Raw genomic sequence first — 21,999 nt, 5'->3', positions numbered from 1 at the left:
CATTGACATGGGGCTTTCAGACCAGGTGACTGAATTACGGGAGGGTTATAACTGACTTGCCCTTGGAATGTGGGGTTTGGTCAGAAGAGGCGGGCGCTCTGAAGGGTTTGTCTCCCCAGCAACTCCACTCACACTTTGTTACCTGACTGCCTTGACATGAGCAGCTTCTCCTCCTCTGCCATGCCCTTCTGATAGGCCTTCCTGTTTTGGAGCCAGCCAACTATGGACAGAGACATAAGCCAAAATAAATTATGCCTTCTTTAAATTGTGAGAGTCAGCTATTTTGTCACAGTGACAAAGAATGTGACTAAGACACTGAGTTTTGGAATTAAGATGTGGTTATGGGGCTATTAAAATTGACTGTGAATTGTGCACTGTGGCACATGCTTGCAATTCCAGCCTGTTTGGGAGTCTGAGGAAGGAGGCTGGCCTGCACAGTTTCCAGACAGTCTTAGAAAAAAGAGGATGGGGATGGAGCTCAATGTGATACCCTAAGTTTATTTATTTATTTATTTGTCTTTTTCCTTTTTATCGGTACCAGGGATCGAACTCACGACTGCCTGCTTGCCAGGCAGGCGCTTATGCCGCTGAGCTAAACCCCCAGCCCAAGTTTAGTCTTCAGTAACACAAACTCACACACACACACACACACACACACACACCTACTGCAAAACATAACTGTCCAGTTGATGTTTGCCCATTTTGTGTGTGTGTGTGTGTGTGTGCGCATATGGGCTGTTGAACCTATGGTTTTATGAATGTTAAGCACAGTACCACTGAGCTACACTTGCAGCCCTAGCACTGTTTTTTTAATGTCCATTTACAGATATTAAGGAGATAGAGTTATTTAGTAATAATGTAGGTACAGTAATATCTAGTTGGGTGAAAAAACATACCTAGATTTATTTTTGGATTTCTAGCTTGTTTTATTTCTATTATGATAGTGTATGTATGTGGTTCATCTTTGTTTTGTCAGTACTGCATTGAACATAATAGTTATGGCCCTAAAATTTTTCATACTTGAGTTTTCTTTAGTCTTGTTATCCTTCCCCTGAAAAAACCCTACTTCTGTGGATCACAGAGGAGCTGGGTAGATCTAAAATATGTGCTTAGGATAACTGATCTTAAAAACATTCGGGGAAGTTTAGCTGCATATGGTTTTCTCTTAAAGGAAGGATAGTATCAAGGCTTAGTGGGATGATGGCTGTCTAACGGGATGAGGGCTTATTAGAAGTACCCTAAGGCTCTGGAGGAAGAAAACGTGTGAGGCTAGGTAGCAAGACACTGAGTTTGTTTTTGAAGTCAAGAAATTTGGAAGCTGAACAAAGGTCTCAGGGTAGCAAGTCAGGTCTTAATATGTAGTTTTTAAATAGCTAATCATCATCTCCTTGATATTTTTCTCTCCCATTCTTTGGTTCTCTGAAAGAAAAAGGTTTCCACATAATACTTTCTCTGCCTCAATGCTGTATTTGTTTTCCTTGATTTTTGATAGTTGGGTCATTATTAGGGCTGGCTAGAGCTCTTTACATACCTGTTTTCTTTTGAGAGTGTCAGGAGTCTGAATTTTATTTATTCTGGAATCAGTACTACTAAAATTACTGTTAAAATGACTTACACAAAATAGTGAAGTTTTTACTTACTGAATGTTTTTAGACCATTTTTCCAGGAAGTGGGATTGTATCTCACTGTTCATGACCCACATTTCATTCTCTGGCCCACACCGTGGAATCTGTCTGAAACAAAACCAAAAAACGAATGCTATGGACATATGCTTTGGTTATTTTTTTTTTCAGAAGTATACATATGCTCAAGTGTGCATAGGCTTTTGATAGTGTCTTCTTTTCTTTTGAGACAAGGTCTCACAGTGTAATTCAGGTTGTCTTTGAATTCACTGTGTAGCCCAACCTGGCCTTGAACTCAAGGCAGTCCTCCTGCTTCGCCTCCTAAGTGCAGGGGTTACAGGTATGTGCTACCATGCTTGGCCGTTTCGGTTTTTTTTTTTGGCACCGGGATTGAATTCATGACCTAGGGCTTGCCAGGCAGGCGCTTATACTGCTGAGCTGATTCTCTGGCCAACATGCCTGGCTTTTTGATGGCGATTTTTGTGACCAATTAAAAGACATTTATAAGATAGTTAACTGGGTGTGCAGGAATGTAGGTATCTCAAGGACTTTTTTTTTTTTTTTTTTTTGGTGTATTTGGTAGTCCAGAATTGGACTTGGAGCAGGTCTTTAGTCTGTCTTATTGGCAAAATGTTAACTCATCCAAACAGCTCAGTTCAAATCCTAGTGAATAGTTAGTAGTCCTAGTAAATTGGTAAATATTTGGTAATTTTTCCATCCTTTAGTAAAATATTGTTTATATAATCCAAGGAGAAAATTTAAGAATCTCTATTCAAATTGATAGTTACTTTTAATTCAGTGAAGGTGGTGTTACTGATTAAATTAGTTTTTTGATTTTATTTATTTTTTGAGACAAGGTTTTGCCATGTGCTTTAAGCTAGTTTTGAATTCAGTCTGTGTAGCCCAGGCTGACCTTGAACTTTGGATCTGTCTTCCTTCAGCATATGAAATGCTGGGATTGCAGATATGAACACACCCAGCTTGATTTTATTTTCTTTTTTAAACCTCATTGAAATAGGAATTTTAGAAATGTTGCAAAGTCCATGGGTTTTATTTTCTTAAATGTATCTGCATTTGTTTTCTGGCTATAAATAGGGAATGTTGGAAGTAAGTTTGTAAGGGCTATGGTAATCCTTAGTGTTCAAAGTTAGATGTTACTGTAAGACACATACATTACTGGCATGAGAACCTATTTAAAGATTCAAGGCTCTCGATTCTTACCTCTAGAATAGGAGCTATTTTTAATGAAGGCTACAGATACTTAAAGCTCTGGTGGGCCATTATGGACAGACCAGAATTGTGAGGCTAATTCTATTGATTTTTGTTCTTTGACTAAATAATAGGAGTGAGAATGGTTGTGGATGGTATATGTAAAAACTCAAGGGTAAGATTTTCTCAACCTCCTTCAGAATATATTTTAAATAGTATGTTGAATGGCACATTTGGACTAACAATCTTTCTTTTAAAATACTACTATTTCATTAAACTGGTGACTGTCCAGTTTTATTTCCTTCATTTAACTGTGAAAGGTAGAATAAAGGATGAACAGAGTCACACTTTTAGTGTTGATTATAGAAAATAGAATTTATATCTCATGACTTTGGTGTACTAAAAAATGGTTGTAGAAAATAGAACTTACATCTCATGACATTAGTATTCACATATCTAATTGGTTCCTGTGTGCATACAGACATTTACTTTTGATTGAAATGACTTGGAGGAGGCTTTGGACAGCTGGTGTACTAATGAGTGGCTGAAGAGTTAGTTAGAAGTGAGAAATGTTCCCAAACGTTTTTACCTGAGTTTGAAAGTTAGTTTTTGCTTTCTGAAGGCTGTCTGATAATATGCTGCAGCTTTTGAGTTAGCAGGATTAATTTTAAAAATTTAAAATCCTGCCTTTCTTTGAATTAGTCTTATCGTCTCAGTCTAGAGAGGTCCAGTCTTAAGTATTTGTGAACTATAAGGTGAATAGAATAAAATTGCATTACTTGAGCTTCTTCACTCGAATCTAACATAGCAATATTTAGGAAATTCTGGCAGTTAAGGAAAGGACAAACAAGAAGAGAAATAGAATTATTATCCCATACTATTTAATTAAGTTTATTGCTATTTTTTAGATACATATAATGATCACATTCATCATAGAGAATTTGTACCTGTACCTAATATATCTCAACTCTGTTTTTTCCATTCCCCTACCCTCCCTTCAACCCCTAACCCTCCTTGTCTACAGAGGCTTTATTTACATTTTTTCCTTCTTTTTGTTTTCTTTTCCTACCTTCCCCTCTTCCCTTCCCTACTTCCCCTTACCATTTGAATGTTTTCTTTCTATTTCACAATATCTGTTAACACATTTTGGTCCTTATTTATGCCTTTAGTTTCTCACACCAGAAATACAACTTGATATTTAGAAATGTGCATCTGCTTTAGTTCAGTTAGAGTGTGGTCTCAGTATATATCCATTCATCTGGAAATGTCTCAAGTATATCCTTTTTTATGACTATTACTCCACTATATAGAAAACTACATCTTTATCCATTCATTGTTTGGTGGATATTTGGGCAGTTTCCAAGAATTTGCTGTTACAAACTGTGCTGTTATAAACATGGTGTTCATATATTGCTGTTAGGATATTTTCAGTTCTTTTGGGAAGATAACAAGAAGGGGAATAATTAGGTCAAATGGAACCCTGAGTTCTAGATTTTTAGGAATTTTCACACTGATTTCTGCTGTAGTTACACCATCTTACACTCCCACCAACAATGGAAAAGGGTTCCTTTTTCAACACAGCCCTGCTAATCAATTTGTTATTGGTTGATTTCTTCATAATAGCCATTCTTTCCAGAGTGAGGTGGAATCTCAGCATCTCAGATGACCAGTGATGTTGAACATTTTTCATATATTGCCATATGTACTACTTCATTTGGGAAGTATGCATTAATTTCAGATGAGCATTTTTGGATTGGGGCTTTAAATTGGGAATTTTTTAACAGTTGGTGTTTATAGACTCTAGATACTAGTCTTTTGTCTGAGGAACAACTGGCAAACATTTTTTCCATTCTGTGTGTAGTGTTTTCACTCTGTTGATGATTTTTTTTTTGCTGTGCAAAAGCTTTTTAATGAGATCCCAATTGGTGATTCTTTGTGATATTTCCCATGTGATGGGGTTTTGTTCATGAAATATTTGCCTACACCTGTGTCTTAAAGAGTTCTATCTTTTCTCGCCTATCAGATTTAGTGTTTCTGTTTTAAGTTTTAGTTTAGTTTTTTGTTTGTTTGTTTGTTTTTTGTCTTTTTGAGACAGGGTCTCACTATGCAGGTCAGGCTGGCCTTGAGCTCACTTTGTAGTCCTGGCTGATCTTAAACTCCAGTCTTCTTGCCTCAGCCTCCTGAGTGCTGGGATTACAGGTGTGTGACACCATAGCCAGCTGAATATTTAGATCTTTGATCGTTTTGATTTTAGTTTAGTGTGTGGTAAGAGACATGAGTTAGTTTTAATCTTTAGCGTGTGGAAAGCCAGTTTTTCGAGTACCATTTATTAAGAGGCTTTCTTCCAGTGAGAGTATTTGACTCTTTTGTTGAGTATTGGATGACTGAGTGTGACTGGAGTTGTTTCTGCATCTTCATTGTTCCATTGATCCTTGGGTCTGTGTTTTTTGTTGTTGCTGTTGTTTTTATTTCTTAACAGTACCATGCTATTTAATCTCAATAGCTTTGTAAAATTATATAATTTTAAGTCAGGGATTATGATGCCTCTTGCCTTACCAAATTTTTTTGATCCTAGTTCACAGTTACAGAACTTGGAGGCCTTAGAATCTGAATCTGATATACTACAGTATCAAGTGCATTTTTCTATTAGTTTGTTCTATATGTGTTCAAAGAAAATGAAGTTCATTCAGATTTGTCCTGTTAGATCACAACATAAATGCATTTTATTTAAACCCAGAATACTAAACACCCAAGACTTTGCAGTGAGTTGAATTCTAAGGCATAATAAAACAGTTTACTCAAAATAACATGACATGGTGAATGTGTGATGCATAACCTGTAGTTCTCCTTTCTTTAGTTGAGGCAGGAGAGTCACTTGAGCCTAGTTGGAAACCTACCTGAGCAATGTAGCAAAACCCATCTTTAATTTTTTTAATTTTAATTTTTGAGACAGGACCTCACTGTGTAGTTCAGGCTGCCCTTGAACTTACCGTGTAGCCCAAGCTGGCTGTGAACTCATGTCAGGTCTCCTGCCTTGATCTCCCAAGTGCTGGGAATACAGCTGTATGCAACCATACCCGGCTGCAAAACCTATCTTTAAATAAAAGTCATTTTTGTGATTCGTTTGATATATTTTTATACATGTATAAATAAAAAGTTAGAATAATGAATGCACTATGTGTTCTCAGCTACATTCAGAAATAATATTTCTAATTTTTTTAGTGTATAGATTTATCACTATCATTATCAAGAAGCATTTGTCTGGTGGTTGTATTTTTCTAAGTTAGAGTTTTTTTGGTACTAGGGATATAACCTAGGGCCTCATATGCATGCAGGGGAAGCACTCTGTTATTGAGTCATATCCCCAGCTCTTTATTTTGAGACAGGGTCTTGCTAAGTTGACCAGCTTGGCCTGGAAATCATCATCCAACTTGCAGTCCTTCTACTTCAGCCACTTCAGCTTCTCCAGAAGCTGGAAGTATAATTCTAAATGCCTAGGGTGTGTGTGTGTGTAGTGGAGCGGAGTTTGAAACAGGAATGCTGAGGAATATGCCCAGCCTTTTTATTTTTCCATTTTGAGACAGTCTCACCAAATTGCTCAGGACGATCCTCTTAGCCTCTTTAGTACTGTAACTTGGCCTCTCTGGTAACTGTGATTACAGATGTGTGGCATTGCACCTGACAGGGGAGCTTTTTTCTTTAGAAAAAAACCAAAAAAGCAAAAGTGTAACTTCCACCCTCAACATCTACCTCTGATATCTCTCTGTTCTTTGCCTCCAACTTCAGAGGCCTTCTTGGTCATTTTTTCCCCTCCGTTTTCTGTTAGCTGATATGATTTTCTTCTTAAACTTTACTTGTTAAGTAAAACTTCCACGTCTCCATTTTTAACTTGTGCTTAATATTTATTATCTTCAATTGCTGTTAGCATTATAAGCCTATTTTTCTTACTTTGGAAGAGAAACATAAATAAATCTGTTCTATGACCTTTTCTCCTTTTTCCTGTGCTAATTGACTTTTCAGAAAGGATGGGCTTGAGTAATATTTCTCAGACAGGAATTCCTAGGACCCTTTAAGAGGATCTATCAAATGAAAGTTACTTTCATAATTATACTAAGACACAGTTGACATTTGTACCACTAACCCTTTAATACAAATCAAGATACAGTTGTCACTAAACTGTGTTATTAGTGATATATTCTCTACTGTGATGGCATTTAGTTATTTTTTAAGAGGCCATTCAATAAAGCAGTAAAATATTTCTTTAATCTTGGCCTTGCATAGATTTTTAAATTTTAATTATGATCACATTATAACATTTACTGTCTTAACCATTTTTTAAGTGTATGGTTCAGAGGCATTTAGTACTTTGATGTTACTGTACAACCAACATCACTGTCCAGCTTTAGAAATTTATTACCTTAAACTTTCTACTTGTTAAATAATGACTTCCATCTCTCCTTTTCCCTACAGCCTGATAACCACTAGTCTACTTCTGTTTCTACTAACTGAACTAATCTTTCTAGCTCCCAGAAATAGAAACAATGTTGATCCTTCTGTTGTCTGATTTATTTAGCATAATATCTTCAAGGTTTGTCCCTGTTGTAGTTTATAGCAAAATTTTATTGTTTTCTAAGACTTAGTATTCTGTTATATATCTATATATATCTGCATATATATCACATTTTACTTATCTGTTCATCTGTTTATGGACTTTTAGGTGGTTCTACCTTTTGGCTGTTGTCAGTAATGCTGGTGCAAACACAGGTGTACAAATATGTGTTTGGACCCCTGTGTTCGTTTCTTTTTTAATGTACCCAGAAACGAAATTACTGGACCATGTGATAATTCTGTTTTTTTTTTTTTTTTTTTTTTTTGAGGGACTGTTTTTCTCAGTAGCTGTACCATTTTACCTTCCTAGTAGCAGTACAGTGGCTTTCAGTTTCTCTACATCCTTTTCTCACTAGTACCTGGTTATTATTTAGATTTTTTTTGTTTTTGTTTTTTAGTAATAGCAATTCTTAGGGCTATGAAGATGTATCTCATAGTTTTGATGTATATTTTCCTAATGATTAGTGATTTTGAGCATCTTTTCATTTGGTTATTGGCCATTTGTAAGTATATAATGTAAGAAATACAAATATATATAAAGCACTTTTGCTGCATTATGAATTATGATAAATAAGAGAAGCACTTGGAATTTCATGGACTACTAGTTTTACTTGACTGAATGGCTGATAAACTATAATTATTCGTTTTATCTTTGGTATTTGGCAGACATTTCCTCAAAGTACTGGTATTAATGTTGGAATTCAAATTTCTAAAGGACAATTATTACCTGGGCATAGTGGTACCTGTAATCCCAGCTACTCAGGATGTTGAAGGCAGGAGGATGAAAGTTCAAGGTCAGCCTGAGTAGTTCAGCAAAACTCCATTTCAGTATATAAAAAGGGCTGGGAATATAGCTCCTGTGAGATCAATCCCAGTACTCCCACCACCACTCCTTCTCACAAAATAGTTATAATTTTGGAAAACTTGTGTTTATACCATTGTGAACATGACAGACTTCCATTACTTCAAAGGAATTTTTGAGAAGATTATTAAGAATGTGATTAAAAATTGTGTAATGGAAGACCTTTGTAACCCAGTGAACTAATATTTTTTCAATGTTACAAAGTACAAGAATGACTCCATGAATGTTAATTGTAACAGTGCCAAAAATTGAGTGATGCAGTTTTAAATAAATACTGTATTACAACTAGCTTTAAGAAACTAGGTTTCATGTTTTGCTGTGGTAGCAAAGAAGAGTATATCTGTGGTTAACCTAAAAAGAGTATGAAAAATTTTCATTTTCATCTGATATTTCTGTAAGGTTAGAATTTCTTCATAATGCTTCATTATGAGGCATTTCTGCAGTTTTTTAATACTGATTTTTTATTTAATTGTAAAGGAATCAAACAGCAATAAAGTAAATCAAAACAGTGCTAAGACAGTAGGAAATCTGCAATAGTCACTACATTGCATCTTGTCTTCTAAATAGTTGCTCACCTGGTTGCTGGTGGGTAGAGGAGGAGCTGTGCTACTCTCCCCAGCTCACTCTTGGGCAGCAGGGTGGGGGAGGAGGAGGGTGCGGGGGTGGGGAGGCGCAGGTGTAAGGAGGTGGCTTAGCTCCCATCTTGGCACTCCTTGATCTGTGCTCCACATTTCTACAGGTTTACTGTAGAAGTATAAAATTTAGCAGATTTCTGCTAAGCCAGATATTATCTTTACAAAAGTATGGAAAACAGTGCCACCTTTCTGAGATTTTGTTTTGGAAAAACTACTTATTTTTCATTAAAATATTATGTTGACACATAATTTTTAAATTTTTAAATGGTTAATAAAGATCAAATCTTCAGTTTTTACTTTAATAAATATGGATTGATATGGATGTAAACAAACTTTTTCCATGGGGTAGTCAGTAGTCTTTTTTCTTCCAGTGCTGGCATTTGAACCCTTATGCATGATAGGTAACTGTTCTGCACTGAGCTACACTCCATTTCCTGGAGTCTTTAGTGATTTTAAGAATATAGAGGACTTGAGACACTGCCCCTAATCACCCTCAGAATACACCTTCCCACATCAAACACATTCACCATTTTTGCCACTTGAAAGTTCTGTTTCTTGTGTTTTATTGCACTTCTGTGGCTTCTTTGATACCCTGAATCTAGAAATGTTAACTTTTCATGGTCATTTTGACTTTAGGGAAGAGCTAGAATGCATACGATGTCTGATCCCATGACTAAGGTAATTGAGGAGACAACTAATGCTTTTACAAGCCTGCCTTTCTTTAGACCGTACTCAGCAGCAGTTTAACTGTTTTTGATTCTACCTTGTAAGGACAGAGAGTACAGAACCTTCAGAAAGTGGCAAGAATGATGGGATAGGTGTATTCAAGGCAAGGGGGAATAATGGCAATGTATCTTATAAAATAAAATTTTAAAAAAATTAAACATTTGTACATTTTTATCACTAGTGTCGTAGGTGTCATGCGTCAAAGAAAATGCATTAAAACTGGTTTTATTTTTTTTCAACCTTTTCGGTGTAGCTGCTAGAGAATTTAAAATTGTATATGTGGTTCACGTTATTTTGGAAATATATTTACATTTTTGGTCCATAATATATAGTTCATTGTTTGAACTCTATACTTTGTTCTTGGGTTCATAGATATACTTTGGAGAGAGCTCATAGTTTTCATCATATTTTCAAGCAAGTATACTACTGTAAAATCTATAAACTCCTTCCCTGAACTGTTGCTTGTTTGTACTGGGGTACTGTTACTAGACTGAGTATCTGCGCGTGTACCTATGTGGGTGAAATCTGTGTTGATGGAGTGGTTGAGGTTGTAGTGAGAGGTGCTCTTGGTTTTTGAAATGGAAACCTCAGTGAATGCTTCCATAGAAATGGTTTCATAGAGCAGTGATGACAAACCTTTTGGAGCTTTCAGTGGTACATACAGCCTGCTGCAGTATGCGTGACATAGGTTCGCCCCCACTGCTATAAAGAAATATTAGGTATTATTGCTTTGTTAATACTAAACTGCAGGTTGACCTAAAAACCTAATTATCACATATAAGGTGGTTTCTGTGGGAAAATATTCTGAATGTCAAAAGTAGACTTACAAGTTATCAGAACAAAATGTACTACTAAATTGAGGATTTCATGCATTTTATGTTGGGAGTTTGATCAAATGAGTGACTTCCTTAATTTAGCATTCATGGGGTTTGAAAGGTTTTGAGGTAGTAAACAGTCTAAAGATAAAGCTACTTGTTTATTTGTTATCTTTAATTATAAGTGGCACTGTATAAACAAGCCACTGAATTGGAGTTCCTGTGAATTTAAGTGGTGTTATGTATATTTTGAGTAGGTCCATGATGCTTTGTGAATGTAGTAAATTCTTTACTTACGTGGTCAGTTTTTATCAAAAAGGCTTCCTTGAACAATGACGTTTTAAGGCCTGTTTAAATGGATTCACTTAAGCTGGCTATAGTGGTGCACACCTGTAATCCCAGCACCTGGGAGGCTGAGGCAGAGGATTAGGAGTTCGAGGCCTTAGCTATGTAGGGAATTCAAGTCTACCCTGGACTACATACAGCAAGACCCTGTCTCAAAAAATCACAAATAAAATAAAACCCCATAGAGCGGTAGAGTTTCTTACCCAAGAGCTTGATTGTATTCATGCTTGACTAAGTACACAAAACTACCATTATGGTCTTTTGGGTAAAATAGAGTCTAATGTAAACCTGTACTTTGCTACGTTCAGCACAGCTCTCAAAGTTCCCTGAGGGAAGGATGGCAGAAGGACAGTGAGAGGATGCAGACATAAAGGTAAGAGACAGTATACAGAAAACTGAGGGCAGGTGGAGTACTCTCTGCAGGCGGGAGGAAAAGAACTGCTCAACCACCGCAGTGCGTTTTTTTATACGTTTGTCATATGACATCCCTCTGCTTAAACAGCTCGCCTCTCAGGCCTGTGTTCTCAGGGTGGGAACACCTGTTCCCCTGGGTCACTCTGTGCCCTCAGGGTGTTCCGTGGGTACTTCCTGCAGTGCTCTCTGCTCAGAACATGTGAAGGGTCACTAGCTCTAGCTCTTCCTTTTTATGATATATTTTTATATATCATAAAAATCCGCAAATTGAGTAAGTCTAAAGTCTGGGTAATTAGCGATTTTAGGATGAAGTATTTTTTTTTATGGTAGTTTCTCTGTTTAAAGTTTTATTTTTAAAAATTTATTATTTTTTGTAGTGTTGGGAATTGAACCCAGGGTCTTGTGCATGTTTACCCAGGTTCTGGGTAAGTATGGTACCACTAAGCTACAGTCCCTTTTTGTGTGAAAAATTTAAATGCCATTGTAGAGCTTGCTGACACAGATAATAAATCAGCGACAATATTAGCAAATTTTTATATTGGCACTTTTTGATAGACACTTAAGTGGCTAAAGAACTTCCTCTTCCATTGAGAGTGTAATGTGTTCAGCAGTTTTGTAGGGGTGTTAACAGGGCTATTCTCATTTATACAGGGGAGGAATCTGGTGCCAACAAATGTTAGGTACCTTAGAAACAGTTTACACAGATGGTTTAAATAAAGGGATGGATATATAGGACCAGAAACTTTAGAAAAGTTGTTTGTTGCGTATTTGGAATACTAAGAAAATGTTTTTAGGGAGTATTGTGTATTTCTTTGAAAATCTGATGAAAGTATATATATCCTTTCCTCAGTTCAGTTTGCACAAATGCTTCATATATTTTCACAATCCCTATCAATTTCATGTAATAGTCATAATTAAAAATTATATTTTAGTAATTTAGATTTTTTAATAGTACGTATAGGTATTTATATAATCAGTCTGTGAAAATACTGGGAAATGTGAAAGTGTATAGAGAATTTACACTTCTAACCTTTATATAAATACTTGTTTCCCTAGTGAACAGTCTATTGCCAGATACGTGTATGTTGACAGAATTTTATGTACTCAGACTGACATTTTTTTAATAGAAAGTATAAAAGTGTGTGTGAAGCTATGTTTAGAACACCTCTTGAGTACCAGAAAAGTTTGACCAGATCTTCCCTGTTGTTGTTCTTCATTACATTGATGTGCCACAAAAGCATTACGGGTATTCAAGATGATTTTCCCTCAGACCACAAAGTGGCCGGATTAGGATTAAAGGTTCTTTTTTTTTTTGTCCTTTTCCTTTTTATCGCTACCAGGGATCGAACTCACGACTGCCTGCTTGCAAGGCAGGCGCTTATGCCGCTGAGCTAAATCCCCAGCCCCGGATTAAAGGTTCTTGCCTGTTGGTTGGCTCAGGCTGAAAGCAAACTTCCACATTTAGCCAGTTTGTCTGAAAGCAACAATAATACTGGATGGTTTGCCATTATGAGGCTAACTACGAATGAGTCAGTAGAATATTAAGTGCAAGAAATGGTGGAAGTTGGTGAAAAGGGTATATTCTGCAGGACAAGCCTAATTGAGAAATAGAAGAGCTCTCTTTTAAAGGGAGGAATTACATGAACTGCTCTTTCAGTTTGAAAATCTTGTTTGTATTTAGGAATATCAATGTAAATCTATTTGAAATACGCATTGTAAAGTGTGCTTTGATTTGGCCCTAAAAGAATGTATAAAATATTTGTTTTCTGAAACAAGGATTTTGTTATCAAGGGTTGTGGTTCTCTGCTGATTTTTGACCAGGAGCTGACACACTTTCTTCAGTACTGTATCTGTTGCTCTCAGTTCTAAAGTAATTACAGAAGGCTCTCTTGTTTACACGGCATAGTTGAGATTGTTAAAGTGCATGCCCTAGCATTGGCATGTTAGGGCTGGTATAATGATAAAAGAACAGTACAGTTGGAGTTAACGTATCATATAATACATTCTATATTTTTTGTGACTGTTTAAAAAAAAGTTATTCCTTGTTTAGATGGGGTGATGTGGAAGTACCATGCATCATAACCATTTCCAATTTGTCTGTGTTCAGTAATATAAATTTTAGTGGTTTTGTTTGCAAACCTTAGTTCATCATGTAAGTATTAATTATACTTTGTTATTTTAGATATTGGAATGTATTATTTAAAAGTTGCTTAATAGCATTGTTCTAATTTTCAGTTACTCTAAAAATGGGTTTTGCATTTGGGGGTCTTCTATAAAAATTTCATGTTAATATTTTAATTGGAATGATTTATAAGTTTATGTATCAAAACTTTGAAATGTAGCTGCTTTTATCTACCAAAAGTATTTCTGGTTGGATGTGGTTACACACTCCTGTAATCCCAGTATTTGAGAGGCTGAAGCAGGATGGTTGCATGAGTTTTTGAGTATAAGCTGGACTATATAGTGAGTTCAAGGCCAACCTGAACTTACAAAGTGAGGCCACTCAAAAAGCAAACAAAACAAAAAATTTTTATTAACAGTTTAAGCATTTCAAATAAATGATAAAGAATCTGCCATGCTAGGACTGGGAGGATTCAACAAGAAGCCAAGCAGCCAGCCTTTCTGGTAAGCCATTTAAGCTACAGCTTCCAGGAAGAGAAAAATCAGTGCCTTCTGTGAGCCTACTGGAGCACTTGCACTCAGGCTGAGAATCAAACTCTAACTCCCCACCTTCCACTCCCTACCCCCACCACCCAAAGGAAGCTACCTGATGTTTTGGAGGACAGGCTGAGCTGACAGCAACTAAGGTACATAAACAACTAAATGCTTGTATTGTCTGCCTGACTTTGCAGGCCTGGGGCCACTGGTCTGAGCATCTCTTCTTGCGAAGATAACCCTATGCAATATAGCAAATATGGGGTATTTCCTTCTATCTTGTGATAGATCTGTGGAGGGGAGGAAGAGGAGAGGAAGATGACCGGTGGTGGCTGAAAAGATAAGAAGTATAAAATATAAGTCACCTTTATTTCCGGGAATGCGGGGAGAGACACCCCCAACCCCCCGGGGCGTTGGTGCCTGCGATCTCTCCCTCTGACACGTGGTGTGGGGGAATATAAGTAGCCTAAGCTTAGGGCAGTGCCCTAAGGCCATTAGAGATGCACAGGTATTTCATTGGCACACGTTTGGCGCCAGGGGCAGGTTTCTAAGGGTGGGGGGTATAGGGTTACAGGTAAATCTCTAGGGGCGGGGGAGGCAGGAGCTCCCTAATTCCGGCTGAGGCTTTTTTGGCTACAGTGTTCAGTCTGGGCCAGCAACCCTTTCACTTGTTTATGAAATCCAATGTTGTTCTCACAGTTTTGCTTTGTTCTGATTGTTTTGCTTTATTCAGTATTTCGTTTTGATTGGTTTTATTATTTGATTTTCATTTGATTTTGCTATATCTGATGGAATGGGCAACTATTGTGACGATAACAAGATATACTATGTTAGCTATTGTTGTTTTCCTAATGTCCTGCTTTGAAGTTCTGAGCCAGTTTTGTTGCCTTGTTTTGATTGGCTTTGTTCTGTTTTGTTGTGTTGGATTTTACTATCTTTAAAATAATAAAAAAATATAAAAAAATAAATTTTATTCTCCACTCATGTTAATGAACTTTTGACTAAACTGCCCTGTTTATATACAAGACATGTCTAAATATAATAAATACTAAAATTATATTTCATGTAAAGAAATTTTTGAGGATAATGCTTTAAAAGTTTTATGAAATTTTTTTTTATTTCAAAGCTTTGTTTTTTCAAGGATTTTTTTCTTTTTTTTTTTTTTTTTTCAAGTAGTTATCTGAAATAGTTTATGAAGTAGCCAGCACATTCCATAATGTTCACTGAACTTATCTTCCTTTTTCTGGTATTGGTTTTGCATATTTATTCCTTTGTGTTTCTCTACATGATGGATCTATTCATAAATACGAAATACTCGTAATCTTTATCTCTGTAGTTCTGTTTTCTGTACCTCTGTAGTAGACATGATTTCAGACTACTGAAAATATTTTTGCTTTCCTGAGGACGGATCCCAGGAACTGGTGCATGCTTGGCAAGTGCTCTGACACTAAGCTGTATCCTGAGTTCCTGAAAATACTTTTAAACTTTTAAAGACCTGTACTTCTCATTACATTATGTCTCTCAGTTAAAAGGGAGAACCAATTCTAAGCACCCAAGCAAAAACCTGGAATGCGTCTGCCATTTTGTTTCTGTGAAGTACTTTTAACGTTTGTTGCCTAGACTATCAAAGTAGCTCTGTATAAGTGTGTACTTGTCTATATGAATGTCATAGTAATAAATAATTTTTCATTATAAAATAGTGTAGATAAGGCAGAAGTTCTTTATTTGCCTTCATGTATCCTGTTGACACCTTTTTTCCCCAACAGTGAAACAGCTTTTTATTTTGGTTGCTGATTCTGCCTTTTAACTCTTTCCCATCTTTAAAGAATGTGTGCTTTTTTTTCTTGCTTTATTTAGGACTGCTTATATTCACTTTCCTTCATTTCATTTCTTCTGTTAATTCAAAGTTATATACGCCTCCATATGGTTATCATAATAAAATTAAAATTAATGTCTGTATGCTTCACAAATATGAGAACTGTAGAATGTTCTCAGTAACATTTTCTCCTTCTGAAAGAGTATGATATTCTTATGACTTAAGATATTGTTCATGATTTTATGTCTCTTTACTTTTCTTTCATTAACAAATAAGACATTCTTTTATAAGTCAGTGTTCATCTTTTTTGGATGTTGTTACCAGAGTTTGCAGGAGAAAAGACAATATAGGACACATGATTTATAGTATTATTTATAGTAGTGATCTAAACAGTCAAATACAAAAGAGTGCAGAAAATTTGTCCATACACTACAATCTAAAGAATCCACCTGAGGGCCTGGATTCCACAGCAGTCCTGCATGAGTCCAGCTGGAGGCCTAGAGCCCATGGCAATGATTCATGCAAGTCTGTTTCATGGATCTGTGTTGGGAAGGCACAAAGGTCAGCAGTGGAAGCTAGAAAATCTGTGCCAGCAGGCTGAGGGATCTGCATTGGAGCCAGAAAGTGATGCTCAAAGTAAGAACCAGAGCTCCCTCGAAAAGTACCACAGCCATCCTCAGTGATGGGAGGTCCTGAGCTCCTCTGACAGCCAAGTTCGTATCAGGAAAGAAACTCGACAAGCCCCTCCAGGAGAGCCAGTGGCAACAGGAGAGCCTACAACACCATGGAGAACCAGCAACACTTACATTTTCCTGTCCAGTTCTGCCTTTTACGTTGCAACAATCCTTATGTGGGCCATCTACAGTCAGCACCACGCTGATTCAGTTCAGCTGGTTTTACAAGTTGTCAAAACATGTTTTATGTGACCTTCTATCTAGGCTTAGTTGGTTTTAGTCTGAAACACCTTTAGTAAACATCATTTTTTTTCATCTTAGAGTTTTGTTGGATATAGAATTCTACACAGATGCTTATTTTTCAGCATTTTCAACATACTGTTTTACTGTATTATTTTTTCCCCTTTGGTTTTGAGAAGCTGATACTCACTCTAATGGCCTTTATAGATAATTTGCCTTTTGCTAGTGTAATGTCTTTTCTCTGTGCTCTCGAGTTTTACTCTGATGTACACTTGAGGTTTTACTGTTTTTTTATGTACTATATTTTTTATTCTCATGATGTATTTTTCTTCTTTTATAGGTTGAGTGAGAAAATATTGCCTCCTGTTTTTATTTTTTGGAAAAGTTTTTGAAGAATTAGTCTTAATTTGTGTTTAAACTTTTGATAAATTTTCTGATAAAGCCATCTGACCTTTTTTGGGAGTTCATTTCAAACTGAATCCTCTTATTTGTTGTCAATCTATTTAAATTTCTAGTTTTTCTTAGTTTAGCTAGTGGTTTGCTAGTTTTGTAGTTTTAAAGAATAGAAATTCTACTTTAGAGTTCTTTCGTCATTCTCGGAAAGTTCACAACCCATACTCTAATCTGCCCCTTTGCAATTTTTTAACTGATAGGTGCATATTGAATCTTCTCATCCACCCTTTACATCTCTTAATCTCCTTTTTATTAATGTACCACATTTTGATGTATGCTAGTACTCTGCTGCATTAGGGTATATTTTCAGTTCTTTTTTATTTGCTATTGTCTACTGAATTTCTGATTGTTACAGTTTTCATATTAGGAATTCAACTTATGGTTAAATTCACCTTTTTGGGGGTTTTTGCAATTTTGATAGCCTTTTAGTGTTTTATACTATGAATTTCCTATTTCATTTTTTAATAGTTTTTTCATAATTCTAACATTTGTCTTCAAATGTTTCATTTTGTAGTTGATTCTTTTGATCATGGGAGTTAATTTCCTAGGTGGGCAGTGATTTCCCTTTTGAGATAATCGTGTAATTTTTTTCTTTATTCTCTTAATATGTTTTATTTCATTGAATTTTATTGGTGAAGTAAATCCCAGTGGCCTGTGGTATGGAATCTTCATATGTTTTTGTTTTTAAGAACATTTGCAGTAAAAAAGTATTTTATTGATGATTTTCACATCTCTATTCATAAAGAATATATTTCTTTGAGTTAACCACTTAAGTCTTTGTTCACTTAGGTTGGTGGTCAGTTAATGATTGGAGAGATTTCTTTCAACATTGCTAAGTTGGGACAGCTAAGTTTTCTAACTTTTGCCTAGGTTGTATGGTATGTGTGTATGTGGGGGGCGGCATGAATTGAATCTCCTGTGCAATTTATAATTGTGGCTTAGTCTTTATCTCCTACATTTTCAGAGCTTCATAGACATCCAGAAATGAGAGATGAGGGCCTTCTCAGTTCCTGGGTATACACGTGTGTGGTGTGTGTGAGTGGCCTTCTAGAATCCCAAGTATTTTTTAGAGCTCTCTAAACCCTTCTATGGACACCTTATTCTCATGTGTCCATGAAGTTTTTGTTCCTCTCTGACTCAGTTAACTTTTCTCACGTTGCTGAGACAAACTACCCAATGCTCAAAGTTAGAGGAAAGGTTTATTTAGCTCATAGTTTATAGAGGTTTTAGTCCATAGTTGACTGGCCCTAAAACTGAGTTGCACATGGCAGAGGAGCAACAGTGGAAAACAGCAAAATCGATGAGATTTAAAGCAAGCAAGATAACCCTCTTTCTGTCCCTTGTAGTTTATCCAGTCTACCAGGATTAGGACGATACCAGTCCAGTCAGTGTACTATCTATCCATTACCCACCCTTAATCCCAGCACTTCACAATTAATCGCATGCTCTAGACTCAGCCACTTCCGAAAAGCTTGCCCCCTAACTGCATGTGGTTTTGGGGGCACTTCTAGACACAAACCATAACACAGCCTCTTAAACTGCCCACAACAGCTGCAGTGTTGCACATTACTGCCTATGGTTTTCAGCAAAAGCCGTGGTGATAGGGCTTTTTTGCGCAAAGTAAGTTCTGAGTCAAGTCAGAGAACACACTGAGAGTGGAGCTTTTCTGGGTAGTTACTTGATAGCTCTAGTAAGGATGAGCCTTCGGTTCCCTGGTGAGTTTTAAACCTATTTTTTTTTTTTTTTTCTTAAGTGGCCACTAGACCAGTAGTTCTCACAGCTCTGCTGTATTGTGGGTTTATATATTTTTAAGGCTGTTGTGGAGTTGGAGAGAGGTAATGGGGATAAAGGAAGGTCAGATGCCACAAAGCTTGCTGTTTTTACAGCGATTCAACCAGTTTTCTTGAGTAAAAACTTGTTGCAGGCCTGTGGGTAATTTCCAGAGTTGTTAAAAGTTTATTTTGACCAGGTTTGCCAGTGTTCTCACTGCATTAATGGAGAAGCACATTTCTTGCAGTATTTATTTTCCCATTCTTGAAATGTCCCACCTTTGATGTTTTTGTACCTGACTCTCACCACCTACACTGAAGCTTTACTTTAATTTTTTAAAACTACCATACATTCTGGCTACATTCAGTTCATGTATTATTTCTTCAGTGATACTTTTCTGGTTTCCTTGAATATACTATCTTTTTTTCCACATATATCTATAAGTAATATTTCATTTGCTTGTTGTGATGGTTAAGGTACATTGTGTCAAGTTGCTGGGGAGCTGCCAAGGGGAATGCTAAGCCACACATCTGGGTGTGTCTGGATATGTCATGGAGGCCTGACCTTGGGCACTATGTATGGTCCCTGGCCCCTTCCTGTCTGGTACTTCCTCTGCTGTCCTTCCTGGCTCTGAATTCTGAGTGCCAGTATAACAGGAGTACACTGCCATTCCTGGCTCAAAGATTATTTTACTTGTTTCCTGTTTAGGGCCCTCTTAACTGAATATGATAGGAACTCATCTCGAATTAGTTTACCAAAAGAGGAATTTTATTAGATGAAAAACAAAAATTTGCTGTTCTAAATCCAGCTGTGCCTGAAATCATTAGAGATGAATATGTATTGTCTCTTAAATGTTTATAGTTATATAGTAGCTTTTTAAAAAAGAGAAAAGAAAAAATTACAGAATTTTAAAACAAAGTGGTAGAAAATTAACAATGATTATTTTATTGCATATTGTTGTTTTCAAAATAGTTGCTCAGATTACCAGATACCTGCAAAATTAATCGAACAGTATAATCACTAACTGTTCCTTTCATTGAACTTATAGAACGAGTAGTAAGTACAATTATCTTTCCTAACTTGTGTGTGTGTGTGTATGTATGTGTGTGTGTGTGTGTGTATATATATATATATATATATATATATAAATTTTATGTATGTTTATAAAAGATTTTTTTCCCTTTCTTTCTTTTCACCTTTCCCGTACTCCAGTTTCTGTTTCCTTTTGAGCATTTTCTTTTGCTTTCACAATATCTGTTGTACCTTTTGGGTCTTACTTACTTTTTCAGTTTCTTACACTAAGGAGACTCTATGATGTTATGCATGCCTGTCTGACTCATTTCACTTATGGGTATGATCTCTAGTTGCATCCACTTACCTATAAGTCCTTGACTTTATCTTTCTAGCTGAGAAGTACTCAATTGTATAAAAATATAGCATCTTTTTTATGCATTCTGGGTTGTTGATAAGCATTTGGGTTGTTTCCAACATTTAGCTGTTCTAAGTTTTTGTTGATAAGCATTTGGGTTGTTTCCAACATTTAGCTGTTCTAAGTTTTTCTGCTATAAACACGATGCACATGTATCGCTGTTGTATGTTTTCAGTCCTTCTGGAAAAATACCTGAACAGGAATAGCTGGGTTGAATGGGACCTTTAATCTTAGTCTTTTGAGGAATCTCCACACTGATTTCCACAGTGGTTAGTCTACATTCTTACCAACAGTGGAAAAATTACTATTTTGAAGGCAACAATATGTAATAAAATAACCATTGTTAATTTCCTATCATTTTGTTTTAAAATTCTGTACTTTTTCCCACACAGCCTCGCCAACATTTGTTGTTGGATGGTTTTTTGATGATAGCCATTTTTTTCTAGGTGAGATGGAATCCAGTATTGTTTTAATTTGCATCAAATGACCAATGATGTTGACATTTTTTTCATGTACTTATTTGCCACTTTCTTCATCTGAAAAGTGCTTATTCATTTCAAATGTCCATTTTTAGATTGGGTCTTTGAATTTGAGGGGCCTGATTGTTTAAAATTCTTTATATGTTCTAGATAGAAGTCTTTTTTCTGAGGGATAGTTGGCTAATACTTCTTCCCATTCTGTGGGTTTTCTTTTCACTCTGTTGGTGATTTCTTTTGATGTAGAAAAACTTTTTAATAAGATGAGATCCCAGTTGTTGATTTTTTGAAATATTGCCCACATTTTGGTTTTTGTTCATGAACTCTGTACCTACCCCTGTGTCTTCAAGATTTCAGCTTACTTTGTCTTGCAGTAGATTTAGTGTTTTTGTTTTAATATTTTGATCTTTGATCCATTTTGACTCTAGTGCATGGTGATAGACATGGGTCTAGTTTTAGTTTTTGGCATGTGGAAAGCCAGTTTTTCCAGCACCATTTATTAAGAGGCTATCTTTCTTTCAGTGAATATGTTTGTCTCCTTTGTCGAAAATAAGATGATTGAATGTTTGTAATTGTGTCTGCATCTTTTGTTCTGTTCCATTAATCCTTAGGTTTGTTTTTTGCCATGCTGATTTTATCATACTAGCTTTATAGTATAATTTTAAGTCAGAGATTATGATGCTTCTGTCTTGCTTTTGTTGCCCAGATTTGCGTTTGCTATTCTAGGTCTCTTCTGTTTCCAAATGAATTTTAGGAATTTTTTTTTTTAGATCTGTGAGGTATGCTAATGGTATTTTGATTGAGATTAGGGTATTAAGATTCTCCGTTACAATGGTGTTATTGATTATTCGATTTTTCATGTCTATTATTATTTGTCTTATATATTTGGGTGCTCTTGTATTTGACATTTTATGATTGTTATCTCTTTCTCTTGAAGTTTTATGCTAACAAGTATGATAGCATCGAGCACAATTTAGGAATTGACAGACTGTGGTAACTATTGAGTTTGTATTTTAGACCATAGAAGTAAAGTCTATAGTTATAGATATAGTTATATATATATTTTTTTTTTTTACAGGAGTATATATATATGTATGTATATATGACAGAACCAGTTATAAATTTGGAGTTTATACAAAGTGCTTCCTCTTTTTAGAGTGAATTTACCCTACAACTAGCTAGTTGCTGAGTCCTGAGCACTTCTCGCACTGGCTGCCCATCCTGTGGTGCAGGGGAATGGACCAGGCATC

General features: G+C 36.1%; 1 protein-coding gene across 4 annotated transcripts in view; it reads left to right on the top strand.

Moving 5' to 3' along the window:
* Positions 1 to 21,999, top strand: part of Bmp2k (BMP2 inducible kinase) — a 120,211-nt gene that overhangs the window by 11,493 nt on the left and 86,719 nt on the right. Inside the window, exon 1 of one of the 4 annotated variants that reach the window (XM_063247214.1) lies at positions 9,220 to 11,195. The exons of the other annotated variants lie outside the window; for them this stretch is intronic. The gene's annotated coding sequence lies outside the window, so the exon portion shown is untranslated. Of the gene's footprint in view, positions 1 to 9,219; positions 11,196 to 21,999 lie in introns of those variants that run through there. 4 annotated transcript variants of the gene reach the window in all.

Source organism: Cavia porcellus, unplaced genomic scaffold (genome assembly GCF_034190915.1).
Source record: "Cavia porcellus strain 051 isolate PalLab524CR breed Dunkin Hartley unplaced genomic scaffold, mCavPor4.1 scaffold_4, whole genome shotgun sequence".
NCBI lineage: Eukaryota > Metazoa > Chordata > Mammalia > Rodentia > Caviidae > Cavia > Cavia porcellus.
This window is presented reverse-complemented; position numbering and strand designations above follow the sequence as displayed.